Raw genomic sequence first — 15,024 nt, 5'->3', positions numbered from 1 at the left:
CAGAAGATAATAATGTCCGGCATTGCAGAGGATGTTACCCTTTTGTTATCCTACCCATATCAGGAAATAAACAATTCCTTATCAGTACTCTTAAATGTCACACCTTTGTGACCCCTTTAAAAAGTATGTTCTAATCCCATCCCTCTTACAGTTGCAGCTCACTTCCAAACACCACCCTCCAAAATCAATACAGATGGGGGGAAATTCTCAAATATTTTTGGAAGTTTTCTAGTGAGGAAAATGACTAACAGGATTTATCCTGCAGTAAGCCTATTTTATATATCTGTACATTTTGTTATTTGTCAGCATCTAGAGAATTTAACATCCTCAGAATCTTCATTGATCGGTAGTTTTCTAAAGCAGTATTTTATAGCTGGAAAGTTAAAGATCTTAAGATTTACAACTAATAATATTATAGTAGTAATAATTTCAATTTAAAAACTGAAAGCTAAATTGGCCATAGGGTTTGAAACATGTGTTTCACATTGCTTCGTATCACAGTTGTGTACTGTATTACACTTCAATGCAGATCTTCCTAACAAGTACAGTCTAGTTTACTCAGCAATGTGATTCTTAATCTAACCTAACAATCGTGAAGGATAGATTTCAATAATTACATTAGTTATCTGCCTTCAGCACTCTTATATAAATCCAGCATCTATCATCATGTGTCATGTATTTCCAGCATCCATAAATTTTCCCTATTCCTGATCTGAAACAATTTCAAAAAAACAATAGACACTGAATATGTTATAAAAAATACGGGGAGGGGGTCTCTTTTGGCTCATAACTTTGCCATCTTGGTAGAGTTAAGCATTGTATTGCCTTTGATTCAGGAAACACACTGCACAAATGGAGAAAGATCTCAGATTTGGCAGTGCTATTGACAATTGAAAAGCTAATATCACTTGCACAATAAACAGGCTTTTATTTTAGAACTTAAGTAAAGGCAGTGCACTTCTCTCTAATACTCTTCGAGAGTGCATTCAATAATTTACCACCTTCATTTATAGTAAGATAATTAAGACAGTTTTTTTAAATGATATGAAGTGCTTCTTCCCAGGTTTCTTTTTACCTAAGTTGCCAATTATGAGCTCAGTTGGCAGGTGACTCACCTGCTTATCTTTAGCTTGTTTGCTGGCTTCTATTTCATTCTCAGCCTTCCTATAATCTCTCACATTTAAAATTACCTGGTTTCATATAATTAGGTAATTGCAAGGACATCACTACACTTGTTCTTTCTACCTGTCTAAAATCACTTGTACACTGTTCAGTCCTACTTCATGATCTGCATTCAGTAGTCAATTGACTCTAGAGATGCAGTGCAGAATTACATTACAGGTAATTTCCCATAAGTATGCTGAAACTGCATATCTTCAGACAAGACTTAATTTTTCCCTGGTAATAACTTTTACTATATCCCACTATTTGAACCCAGGCTCAAACCACCCACTGCATGCTTTCAGCAGCCACATTTTGCAAGTCTTTTAAGTGCAAGCACTTTTGGGTGTGTGTTCGCTGTCAACTATCCCTATCTTCACACAAACATTAGAAAGTTTAAAGAGGGCTGTAAAGCACCGGGAAGTAATACATAAGACTAAGTGCTAAGTAGGCAAAATATCATAATAATGCAATTGCAAAGTGGTACAAAACAGGAATGTTAAAACAGCAAAATGTAATGCAAAATGTAATGTATCGTGCAAATGATATTTCTGATATTTAACTTAAAAAAGTCAATTATAGATTCTTTTTCATTTTATTCCTTCCATTCAGGCTAAAGATAAGTTACACAACTTATTTTAATAAATTTCAAATTACTTGCCTACAAAAATCAGCAGTAATAATTTCAAACTGAGTCTATCCAAATGACTGTGCAGTCATTCTGCTACACACTATGGGAATCAGATTGTATATTGAAAGATGTTTTGGCTCTTCATCTCAGAGGTCAAATACAGGAAGTTGAATCGTAGGTCACATACTGAATCTCATAAGCCATTATTTGCTTAAGCGTGTCTCATCACATTTTGCTAGGTTCATACCACATGCTAAACTAAAACCAAACTAAACCAATCATATTATAGTTTAAAGTGCAAGCCTAAGTAATGTACTTAAAGCTGATTTCATTTACTATCTTCATCTAGCAGATGAAAAGAGCTGATATTGAACTATGATGAGAGAGGAAGTAAAATTCAATTTCTTTTTTCTTTTTTCTTTTTTTGGTTATTTTTTTATTTTTTTAACAATGACTTTCATATTTTATTTTAAGCTGCTTATATTTAAAAATTAAATTAAATTTCTGCAGGTTAAAAAAAGCATGTACTCATGAAAGAATCTTAGTCATTTACAACAATAAACAATCCCTCTTCTCTCTTATAACACATATAGGTGTTTATGTAGATTATGTTAAATTTTCATGTGGTTTATTTGATTTGGCTTAATGTATTGCATGAATCCAGGAAATAAAAGACTATGTTTGGTGTGTTGTATAAACTCAACCAACTTTACTGTAGTTATATTTCACCTTGGCTTTACATTGGTTGAACTTAATAAACTATGTGGAAAAGATGAAGGCTCCTTCAAGATAAACTTGATTTGTAGTGATTACACAGTCAGTTTCCCATGGAAACACAGAGGTGGTTTGATAATTGTCTTTACTTAAGTTGTTTGTGTCTTTCATTGTTTCATTGATTGATTCTTTGGGTTTCCAAGTGACCTTCCATCCAAACCTGCTTAGCATTGAAATATCAATCAAGTTTGTCAGGTATAGCTGTCTCTCATGAGGAAAAATAATACGTATTTAATTTGACTTTGATTTTACCACATGGATGCCCTCGTAATGCTCTCTTGGTAACAAAACAAAAGTAGTTTTCTGTCACCTTTTTCCAAGGTATTTTAACTTTCCAGTCCAGCCCATAACCCTACATTTCCTACTAATCTTTGATTCCAAATTCTCTTTCTTTCTTTCTTTCTTTCTTTCTTTCTTTCTTTCTTTCTTTCTTTCTTTCTTTCTTTCTTTCTTTCTTTCTTTCTTCTTTCTTTCTTTCTTTCTTTCTTTCTTTCTTTCTTTTCTTTCTTATCATTCGTGGAGGACTCATGAAAAAACAAAAACAATACTGGACACAAATATATGTGGCAATGCGATCAGATGAAATGTCTTACTTACAGTGTTGCTATTATATGCACAAAACCCGAAGTTTTTAGAAACATTAATAATGGAGGAATAGCTTGTGAGGATGGCTATCTTTGCCGAAAGGATTAAATTGACTTGTTTGATTAAGGAGTGAACTGTAACTATTTTTATAAAGGACTGGAAAAACATAGAACTTTTTGCTGCAAATAGTTAAAAATGAACTTTGTTTCTTTGTTTCTAACTGCTAATTTTGGGATTTGTTGATTAAAAAGGGTTGTTTATGGGAAGAAGGGAACAGTGATGTACAATATGCAAGGATGCAGATTGTATATAATTGCTATAATTGTAACTGCTGCAAAAATACCATCATTCCAGACACTCTTCTAAGTAAATTAAACCAACTAGCGGTACCTGAATACACTTGCAACTGGATCATAGCTTCCTAACAGACAGGAAGCAGCAGGTGAAGCTAGGCAGAATCACATCCGATACCTGTACAATCAGCACAGGGCCCCCCCAAGGCTTTGTGCTTTCTCCACTTCTCTCTATATACCAATGACTGCATCTCAAACGATCCATCTGTTAAAATACTGAAGTTTGCTGATGACACAACAGTGATTGGTCTCATTTGAGACAACAAATCCGCAACAAATAAATGTTCTGTCTTACATATTGGCAAAAAAAAAATCAGAAAATAAAATACAGGCTGAATAGTCAAGACCTTGTTGATGATCCAAACTCTGTCAAGGATCTTGGAGTACTCATCTCTAATGATCTAAGTGCTAGAGCCCACTGGAACTACATAGCCAAAAAGGCATTAAGAGTTGTTAATCTAATCTTATGTAGCTTTTTCTCTGGTACTATTACACTAATAACTAGACAATACAAAATATTTGCTGGACCAATACTCGAATACAGCTCATCAGTCTGGAACCCACATTACGTATCTGATATTAACACAGTTGAGAAAGTCCAGAAATATTTCACAAGAAGAGTTCTCCACTCCTCTACTCGTTGCAGAATACCTATGCCACCAGACTTGAAATTCTAGACCTAGAAAACCAAGAACTACGCCGCCTTCGGTCCAATCTAACTATAGTATATAAAATCATACATTGCAATGTCCTACCTGTCAATGAATACTTCAGCTTCAATCATAACAATACAAGAGCAAACAATAGATACAAACACATGGTTAACCACACCAAACTTGATTGCAGGAAATACGACTTCAGCAACGGAGTGGTCAATGTCTGGAATACTCTACCTGACTCTGTGGTTTCTTCCCCAAACCTCAAAAACTTTAACCTTAGACTGTCTACTATTGACCTCACCCCTTTCCTAAGAGGTCTGTAGGGGCGTGCATAAGCACACAAACGTGCCTATTGTTTCTTTTATTTTTCTTATATGTATCCATGTATTCATAACTATGTTTTTACTTATACCTATTATCTCGTAAGCAATTGACAAACCAAATAAAATAAAATAAAAATAAAATACTGCAACTAAAATGTGAACCTCTTGCTAATTTCCTTACTTGTTTCTGCCTGCCAATGGGAAAGATCTACATTTAATATTAGCTTTAAAAAAGTAATGCCGCTAGTCAACAAAACCTATTTTTTGCTTGAATAGTGAGCCATTTGGACAAACACTTTGCAGAGTTTTGACAAAAGCTAATTTGATCTGAAAGCATTCACAACTCAGTAAGTTATATTGCATTCCTTTAGTTGCACAAGAAAATGACAGTTCTTGGGTAACAGGCTATCCATCTGAAATTCTTAACTGGATATAAACCCCAGAATTGCTTTCAAATAAATGTTTATGAGCTGAGTCTATAATGATTGTAATCTGTATAACTTTAAGAACAAGATTGATTGGATAAAAGAATTACTTTAGAGTAGGTATGTACAGGTAGGATGACATAGTTCAATCAATTTTTATTTTCAAAAAGTATATGTGTATGTGTGTGAGTGTATATGTGTATGTATGTATGTATATGTATATATTATCATACTAGATTATTTTTTATCACTCCAGTAATTTTTTAAAATCTGGTTTCCTTTTAAGTGTTTCTTTCCAAATGATATACCAAAAGTCAGAGTCAAAGTCGGAATGTCTTTCAAAACAATAACGAAGCAGTCATCTCATTCATAAAATATGGTTGTTAATTCTGGGCTTCCAAAATACTGATACTTTGGCATTGCTCATCCTGTCACAAGGTAGGAATGGCAGTGTGGGGCAGGTCCCAGCAGAAGAATTATGTATTCATTTAAAATGTGATTAAATTGTATGCTATTTCAGTTTTTATTTTTTAATTTTAGCATCCTGTCAACTAAAGGATGGGCCATGAATTGAAATAATAAAGTGTGTGTGTGTGTGTGTGTGTGTGTGAGAGAGAGAGAGAGAGAGAGAGAGAGAGAGAGAGAGAGAGAGAGAGACTCAGCCAAAATATTTGTTTTGTTCTATTTTGCTCTGGTTCCTTAGCAACCCTTCCATAAGATCTCACTTAAACATAGCCAACACAAAAAATATAATCTTCCTAGTTTAAAACCCTCCTTGTTTGGAAGTAAGAACACATTCATGTGTTGGAAGAAATATCCTTCTGGGTTCATTTCCAAGTGGGAAAATGACACTGGAATCATGGAAGTTGCTTGGAAAGAAGCAACTGTTTATTTATGAACAGAATCACATTCCTTGAAGATCTTGGTTGAAGAAAAAGGGAAGAGGTGCTGAGAGTCCCTGAGTTTTATACCCTCTTTGGTTTTGAACTCCCTGGGGCACAGGAAGAGTATCCTGACTGGTTGCTGTCAGAGGTCATAGCTGGCTGTGTAGGTTGTCTATGTACTAAGTTTGGTTGAATCTTGCTGGGTGATGCAATGAAGGGCAATTAAATGGCTCTGCTTGAAGGAGGTATATCTTTGTTATGTAGAATAGACTGGCTCAGGCCTTAATGGACCATTAACAAAAGTGAGGGGAGGAGCTGAGTTTTTGCCTCCCTTTTAGGGGAAATATTCTGCCCTTTTAATATTTCCTAGAATATTTCATTTTTCTAGGAGAGGGGTGGGTGCTAACTTCCTACACATGTAAGTATCTTTATATGTCTTGCAATCTTTCTGAATTCCTATCAATTAAATAAGCCCAGTGTCCTATCTTTGTGAAAAACATTTCAGTAAAAAAAAGTACAAACAACATTATTTTAATATTTTTGTAATATTTTTCTATTCAAGGTTTCTATTTCTATTCAAGACTACTGCGATGTCATACAAATATTTAAGGTCTAATCACATATTAAGATAGTACAAATACATTTTTGTACATGTCCCACAATAGACAGCACCAAGCAACCTTTGGAAAAAACAGCATAAATTGTTCAGACCAATGAACTTTGATCATCTGAGTTACACATGCCTCTCCCTTCTGTCTTTAGTAATCTGTTCTGCAAGCTCTTTTAAATATAGAATTGTATAAATAAAATCTGGCTATTGCTAGGTACTTTATTGAGTTTACAGTTATGCTTTAAGTAAACACACAATCTATCAACACAGTTTACAATGAAAAAATTGACCTTCCTACATGTGGGAAGTATCTAGGAACTGCTATAGAGTTGTGAAAGAAAGTAGAAAACCTACTACAGATGTAGAAAAAGGCATACAGCTTAGGATCTCAGTATAATTCTAGTCTAAAATTTTAAAATGTACACTGGTCAATGAATGGGGTTATATGGCATTTAATTTTTCTAGAAAACAAAAGCAAACACTAAAAATACAATATTTTTATTTTTGCTAGGTGCACTTCCTCTTTGTGTGTTTATGTACATTATTGTTTTCTCAGATCACTGGGAAAGAGGAAGGAGCACTGAAAAATGTAAAGGGGCTGAAGTAAAAATAAATTTGAACTGAAATACAATCAAACATTTATTATTACAGAAGAATATTTCTTGATTTCCTGATAAATCTTGATTACTATATTCTTATCACTATGAGGCTAGGAGGTAGTTTCAAAGTTCAAAAATCAGCTTGAATGCTAACTGATTTGTTTTCCAAAAAGAGATTAAGGTCCTGAGTCCATACACCTTAGCCAGCAAAGAAGTATGAATATGTTTGTACAAATGGAGAGGGCTTGAGCTATGGTCTAAAAAAGCTCTTATCCTGTCCTTTCTGCACCCAAAATATATGAAGTTCAGTTGTCTCTTGTTGTAGTCTAATGCCTCTGGTCAGGGGTGGGATTCAAATTTTTAACAACCAGTTCTGTGGGCGTGGCTTAGTTGGTGGGCATGGCTTGGTGGTCATGTGACTGGCTGGGCCTGGCCAACTCAACATTACTCACATCGAGGCATGCATCTCCTCGCCTGGACTCTCATGACTGTGGGGATGCTGTAACATTCCTAAGTGTGAAAAACTGTCATAAGTCACTTTTTTCAGTGCCATTGTAACTTTGTGAATGGTCACTCCACACAAGCAAAGTACCAGCAAGGAGGAAAAAAAACTCCAGAGAAGTTCCAGAGACAGGAAGTCTAGTCCTGCCAAGAATGTAATAAGAGTTAATGGAGAGGCAGTTTCTGTAAGCAACATCAGAATGTTTCCTTCCTGCCTTCCTTACAGGATTAAGCCAGTAATTTCTTCTAACAACCGGTTCTCCGAACTGCTTAGAATGATAACAATCGGTTCTAGTGAATAGGTGCAAACCTGTAGAATCCCACCTCTGCCTCTGGTATATCAGAAGAATGTAAGAAACAGGGGCGGTGTAACATGTTCATGTTGGTGCAATATATTATAATGTAATGTTATGCACATATATGTATAAAGGATTGTGTGTTGTTAGTATGACTTATTGGGTTATGGAGTTTCTTTTTCACTGTGAGTTATTGATTTATATTTATGCTGGGGGAGGTGCACTAAGGGAGGCTCAGCCAATCTCATTATACACATGTTGTGCATTGACAATAAAGATTAAATTGAACTAGCCTATTCTAAGGCAATCAATTTATTCTTCTCATTCTTATTATTTGTTAGTATAATTTTTAGTTTTACCTGTTGACTGTTCTTTGTATGTATCTATCTATAATCAACAGGTAAAGGTAAGTATGTATGTATGTATATATATATGGCATTCGGCTTTGTTCGGGTATTTTCCCACATGGGAAAATACCCGAACAAAGCCAAATGCCATACATGTAAGTACCCACGAAAACTTAAGAAAACATATACATACATACATACATACATACATACATACATATATATATATATATATATATATATATATATATATATATATATATATATATATGTGGATCTTTGGTTATTCGGGTTCTCTCCCGCGTAAGATTCAAAGTATCTAGGCAACGTTTCGGGCGAGGTCCCACTCGCCATCTTCAGGCTGGTGCTTTCGGCTTAGTGCCAGTGCAAGCAGTGTGTGACCGGAGCTGCCATCTCTCTCTATATACAAGTGGTGGGGGGATGGTGTGCTGGGCTGGTTGGCAGTGCTGCAGCCTCTTGATTGGTTGATGGAGTTGATATTGGTATAATGGGCTGTGTAATGGCCTTTTGTTGTAGAGATATCCTGGATCTTGTGCTGTCATCTCCTGGGTCGTTAGCCTCTTGTGTTTTAACGGCTTGGGTAATGGGTTGTGTGATGGGCTTGTGAGTTCTTTTGTTGTGGTATCCTGGGTCTTGCGTTGTAATCTCCTGGGTCGCTTGTGTTTTGATCTCTTTTCGATTAGCCTCCTGTGTAGTAACAGCTTGGGTAATGGGTTGTGTGATGACCTTGTGAGATTTATTGCTGTGGTATCCTTGGTCTTGTGCTGTGATATCCTGGGTCATTTGCTGTGTTGTGAGTTCTTGAGGTGTAATTTCTTGAGTTTTCTGATGTGATGTCCTGAGCGGGTGGCTGTGATGTAGCATTTTGGGTTTTTAATATGGCTTTGAGTTTGGGGTCTGGGTCTGTGTTCGTTTGGCTTCGAGTTCGTGGTCGTGCCACATCTTCATGGTGGGGGTCAGTTCGCTTCATGTATGGTTCAGAGGAGTTTGAAGTGGGTAGTGGTGCAGCTGCAGTGCGGCTTCTGGTCTGTGGTCGTGTCTCATCTTCTGTGTGGGTGTGAGTCTGATTTTTACGTGGAAGTGTGGTGGTGGCATCTTGTGTGGCCCTCATGGGTGTGGGTCTGGTGTCATTTATCATGTTGGGTACTCGTCTGTTCATGAGGGCGGGTTTCCAAATGGCTGGTAAGCGGGAGGTGTCATCTCTTTTATTCATGCTGTGTGGGCGTTTTTCTATCTCTATGGCTTCTCTGATTATTCTGCTGCTGTGGTGTTCAGTTTTGGCGATAGTTCTGGTATTTTTAAAGTCAATCTCATGTCCTGTGGCTTTGAGGTGTTGGACCAGGGAAGAGGTTGGTTCTTCTTTTTTGATTGAGTTCTTATGTTCTTCAACGCGTGCACTTATTCTTCTGTTAGTTTGTCCAATGTATGTGGTGAGGCAGGCAGTGCAGGGGATTTCATATACTCCTTGGTTTTCTAACTACGACCCAGGAGATGACAGCACAAGATCCAGGATATCTCTACAACAAAAGGCCATTACACAGCCCATTATACCAATATCAACTCCATCAACCAATCAAGAGGCTGCAGCACAGCCAACCAGCCCAGCACACCATCCCCCACCACTTGTATATAGAGAGAGATGGCAGCTCCGGTCACACACTGCTTGCACTGGCACTAAGCCGAAAGCACCAGCCTGAAGATGGCGAGTGGGACCTCGCCAAACGTTGCCTAGATACTTTGAATCTTACGCGGGAGAGAACCCGAATAACCAAAGATCCACATATAAATACCCGCGAGAACCTCAGAAAACACATATATATATATATATATATATATATATATATATATATATATATATATATATATATATATATATATATATATATATATATATATGTTTTCTTAAGTTTTTGCTGGTACTTACATGTATGGTGTTCGGCTTGGTTCGGGTATTTTCCCACGTCATTGTAGTTCTTTTAAAGTTGTAGCAACGTTTCAGCAGAATCTCATCTGCCATCATCAGGCTTCTGTATTGTGTCCGTCTGTGAGTCAGACTTTTACAGTAGTTTCAGATTTGAATTTGGGGCAGCCTATTGCTGTGCCAGAATGGTTTTTTTCTTCATCCTGATTGGTTGGGAGTCTTGGTCTGTGTTTATTGGTCTCGGAGTTTGCTGTGTTCTGCTTGATTGGTGTCTCTAATATCTTCTGTCTGTTTTTTTGGCTCTTTTTGTATCTTGATTGGCTGGCAGCATTGTGTTGCTTTAATGGAGGCCTTTAGTGCAGCTTGGCTTCGGGTAAATGGATGGCTATCATTAGTTAGGAAGCTGGGTTTCATCTGGGTGCCTGGTTGGGGTGTGTTTGAGCTGGAGGTATCAGGGGGGATCTGTTTGTGCCCAGGTGTTTGCCTGGCTTGTGGTGTGAGATTTTTTGTTTGTGAGTGCAGGCTTCCAAATGATTGACAGCCTGGTGGAATCATCTCTTCTGTTCATGCTTTCTGGTCTTTTTTCAATCTCTATGGCTTCTCTGATGATTCTGTGATTAGGGTTTTCTATAGTGGCCAGGGTTTTGGTGCCATTGAAGTTGATGCTATGACCTGTGGCTTCCATGTGTTGGACTAGTGAGGAAGTGTGTTCCAGATTTTTGACTGCATTTTTGTGTTCATCCAGGCGGGTGCTTATTCTTCTATTGGTCTGTCCAATGTATGTGGCCGGGCATGATGGTTAAGATACATCGATGACACATTCGTGATTTGGCCCCATGGACAAGAAAACCTAAACAATTTCCTAACACACCTAAACAGCGCACACCCCAAAATCAAGTTCACCATGGAAACAGAAACAAACAAACAACTACCATTCCTAGATGTACTAATCTACAAAAAAACAGATGGCACACTAGGACACACCATATACCAGAAGAAAACCCACACCAACCGCTACCTCAACGCCCAATCCCACCACCACCCAGCACAGATAAACTCCGTGGCTAAAACACTAATTACCAGAACCAAACGCCTGGCAGACAAGACACACATTAAGACTGAACTATGCACCCTGACTAAAGTACTGACAGCCAACGGCTTCCACAAAAGCAAAATCACCAGCTTGATCCACAAAAACACACTGAAACATAATAGAGACCCAGAAGATGAACAGACCTGTGGAACAGCTGTCCTGCCCTACATAAGAGGTACTACAGACAAAATTAGTAAGGTACTACACAGACATCACATCAGGACTGCCTTCAAAACAGACAGAAAAAAAATAGCAGCCATCCTTAGCAACCCCAAAGATAAAATTGACCTGGAAAACCAAGGCATATACGAAGTCCCCTGTGCATCATGCCCGGCCACATACATTGGACAGACCAATAGAAGAATAAGCACCCGCCTGGATGAACACAAAAATGCAGTCAAAAATCTGGAACACACTTCCTCACTAGTCCAACACATGGAAGCCACAGGTCATAGCATCAACTTCAATGGCACCAAAACCCTGGCCACTATAGAAAACCCTAATCACAGAATCATCAGAGAAGCCATAGAGATTGAAAAAGACCAGAAAGCATGAACAGAAGAGATGATTCCACCAGGCTGTCAATCATTTGGAAGCCTGCACTCACAAACAAAAAAATCTCCACACCACAAGCCAGGCAAACACCTGGGCACAAACAGATCCCCCTGATACCTCCAGCTCAAACACACCCCAACCAGGCACCCAGATGAAACCCAGCTTCCTAACTAATGATAGCCGTCCATTTACCCGAAGCCAAGCTGCACTAAAGGCCTCCATTAAAGCAACACAATGCTGCCAGCCAATCAAGATACAAAAAGAGCCAAAAAACAGACAGAAGATATTAGAGACACCAATCAAGCAGAACACAGCAAACTCCGAGACCAATAAACACAGACCAAGACTCCCAACCAATCAGGATGAAGAAAAAACCATTCTGGCACAGCAATAGGCTGCCCCAAATTCAAATCTGAAACTACTGTAAAAGTCTGACTCACAGACGGACACAATCAACAGGTAAAGGTAAGTATGATATGTATATATATATATATGCTGAAGCTTGTTGGTATTTTCCACATGGGAAAATACCCGAACAACAATGCCATACATGTAAACCAAAAACTTAAGAAAACATATACATACATACATACATACACATATATATATATATATATATATATATATATATATATATATATATATATATATATATATATATATATATATATATATATGGCCTTCAGCTTTGTTCGGTATTTTCCCACGTCATTATAGTTGTGCTTTTAAAGTTGTAGCAACGTTTCAGCAGAATCCCATCTGCCATCATCAGGCTTCTGTATTGTGTCCGTCTGTGAGTCAGACTTTTACAGTGGTTTCAGATTTAAATTTGGGGCAGCCTATTGCTGTGCCAGAATGGTTTTTTCTTCATCCTGATTGGTTGGGAGTCTTGGTCTGTGTTTATTAGTCTCGGAGTTTGCTGTGTTCTGCTTGATTGGTGTCTCTAATATCTTCTGTCTGTTTTTTTGGCTCTTTTTGTATCTTGATTGGCTGGCAGCACTGTGTTACTTTATTGGAGGTCTTTAGTGCAGCTTGGCTTCGGGTAAATGGACTATGGGTCTGAGAGGTATGCCTTCTTTGTGTATTTTTGGGAGGCCGTATAGTTTGGGGCATCTGGAAGATTTCTCTCTGGGTATGATCGTGTATACACACACACACACACACACACACACACACACACACCTCAGACCCATAGTCAGCTCCAGAGGAGCACCACTACAAAACCTAGCTAAACACTTAGCAAAACAGCTACAGCCCCATGCTGAAACAGCAGCTTCACATGTACAAAACTCATACCACTTCTTAGAATTGATCAAAGATCTACATGTGGAGCAGGAAGATCTGCTTGTAAGCTTCGACGTGGTTTCACTATTCACTCAAGTCCCAATAAAAGAGACCCTGGAAATCATCAAAAATAAATACCAACCAGCTAAACACCTCATGGAACTAACAGGACACTGCTTAACCAACACATATTTCATATACAAAGGACAAAGATACAAACAAATTGAAGGAGCCCCTATGGGATCACCACTGTCACCTGTCATTGCAAACCTGTTCATGGAAGAATTCGAATCCAGAGCCCTGGCCAATGCCATCCACAAACCCAAACTATGGTTAAGATACATCGATAACACATTCGTGATTTGGCCCCATGGAAAAGAAAACCTAAACAACTTCCTAACACACCTAAACAGCACACACCCCAAAATCAAGTTCACCATGGAAACGGAAACAAACAAACAACTACCATTCCTAGATGTACTAATCTACAAAAAAACAGATGGCACACTAGGACACACCATATACCAGAAGAAAACACACACCAACCGCTACCTCAATGCCCAATCCCACCACCACCCAGCACAGATAAACTCCGTGGCTAAAACACTAATTACTAGAACCAAACGCCTGGCAGACAAGACACACATTAAGACTGAACTATGCACCCTGACCAAAGTACTGACAGCCAACGGCTTCCACAAAAGCAAAATCACCGGCTTGATCCACAAAAACACACTGAGACATAATAGAGACCCAGAAGATGAACAGACCTATGGAACAGCTGTCCTGCCCTACATAAGAGGCACTACAGACAAAATTAGTAAGATACTACACAGACACCACATCAAGACTGCCTTCAAAACAGACAGAAAAATAGCAGCCATCCTCAGAAACCCCAAAGATAAAATTGACCTGGAAAACCAAGGCATATACGAAGTCCCCTGTGCATCATGCCCGGCCACATACATTGGACAGACCAATAGAAGAATAAGTACCCGCCTGGATGAACACAAAAATGCAGTCAAAAAGCTGGAACACACTTCCTCACTAGTCCAACACATGGAAGCCACAGGTCATAGCATCAACTTCAATGGCACCAAAACCCTAGCCACTATAGAAAACCCCAGCCACAGAATCATCAGAGAAGCCATAGAGATTGAAAAAAAGACCAGAAAGCATGAACAGAAGAGATGATTCCACCAGACTGTCAATCATTTGGAAGCGTGCACTCACAAACAAAAAAATCTCCACACCACAAGCCAGGCAAACACCTGGGCACAAACAGATCCCCCCTGATACCTCCAGCTCAAACACACCCCAACCAGGCACCCAGATGAAATCTAGCTTCCTAACTAATGATAGCCGTCCATTCACCCAGAGCCAAGCTGCACTAAAGGCCTCCAATAAAGTAACACAATGTTGCCAGCCAATCAAGATACAAAAAGAGCCAAAAAACAGACAGAAGATATTAGAAACACCAATCAAGCAGAACACAGCAAACTCCAAGACCAATAAACACAGACCAAGACTCTCAACCAATCAGGATGAAGAAAAAAACATTCTGGCACAGCAATAGGCTGCCCCAAATTCAAATCTGAAACCACTGTAAAAGCCTGAGTCACAGATGAACACTATACAGAAGCCTGATGATGGCAGATGAGATTCTGCCGAAACGTCGCTACAACTTTAAAAGCACAACTACTATGACGTGGGAAAATACCCGAACAAAGCTGAATGCCATACATGTAAGTACCCGCGAAAACTTAAGAAAACAAATATATATGTGTATGTATGTATGTATGTATGTATGTATGTATGTATCTTTGGTTATTCGGGTTTTCTCCCGCGTAAGATTGGAAGTATCTAGGCAACGTTTCGATGAAGTCTCATTCATCATCTTCAGGCTTCTGTCTTCAGCTCTGTGCTTCTCAGAGTGATGTGAGCTTGCAGCTGCTTCTTCCTTTTAACTGCTAGTGGGGGTGTGAGTTGATTGGGTGGGGGC

This window comes from Notechis scutatus, chromosome 4, assembly GCF_049901735.1.
Source record: "Notechis scutatus isolate UNSWTSFEM ecotype Mainland chromosome 4, rNotScu1.2, whole genome shotgun sequence".
Taxonomy (NCBI): Eukaryota; Metazoa; Chordata; class Lepidosauria; order Squamata; family Elapidae; genus Notechis; species Notechis scutatus.
This window is presented reverse-complemented; position numbering follows the sequence as displayed.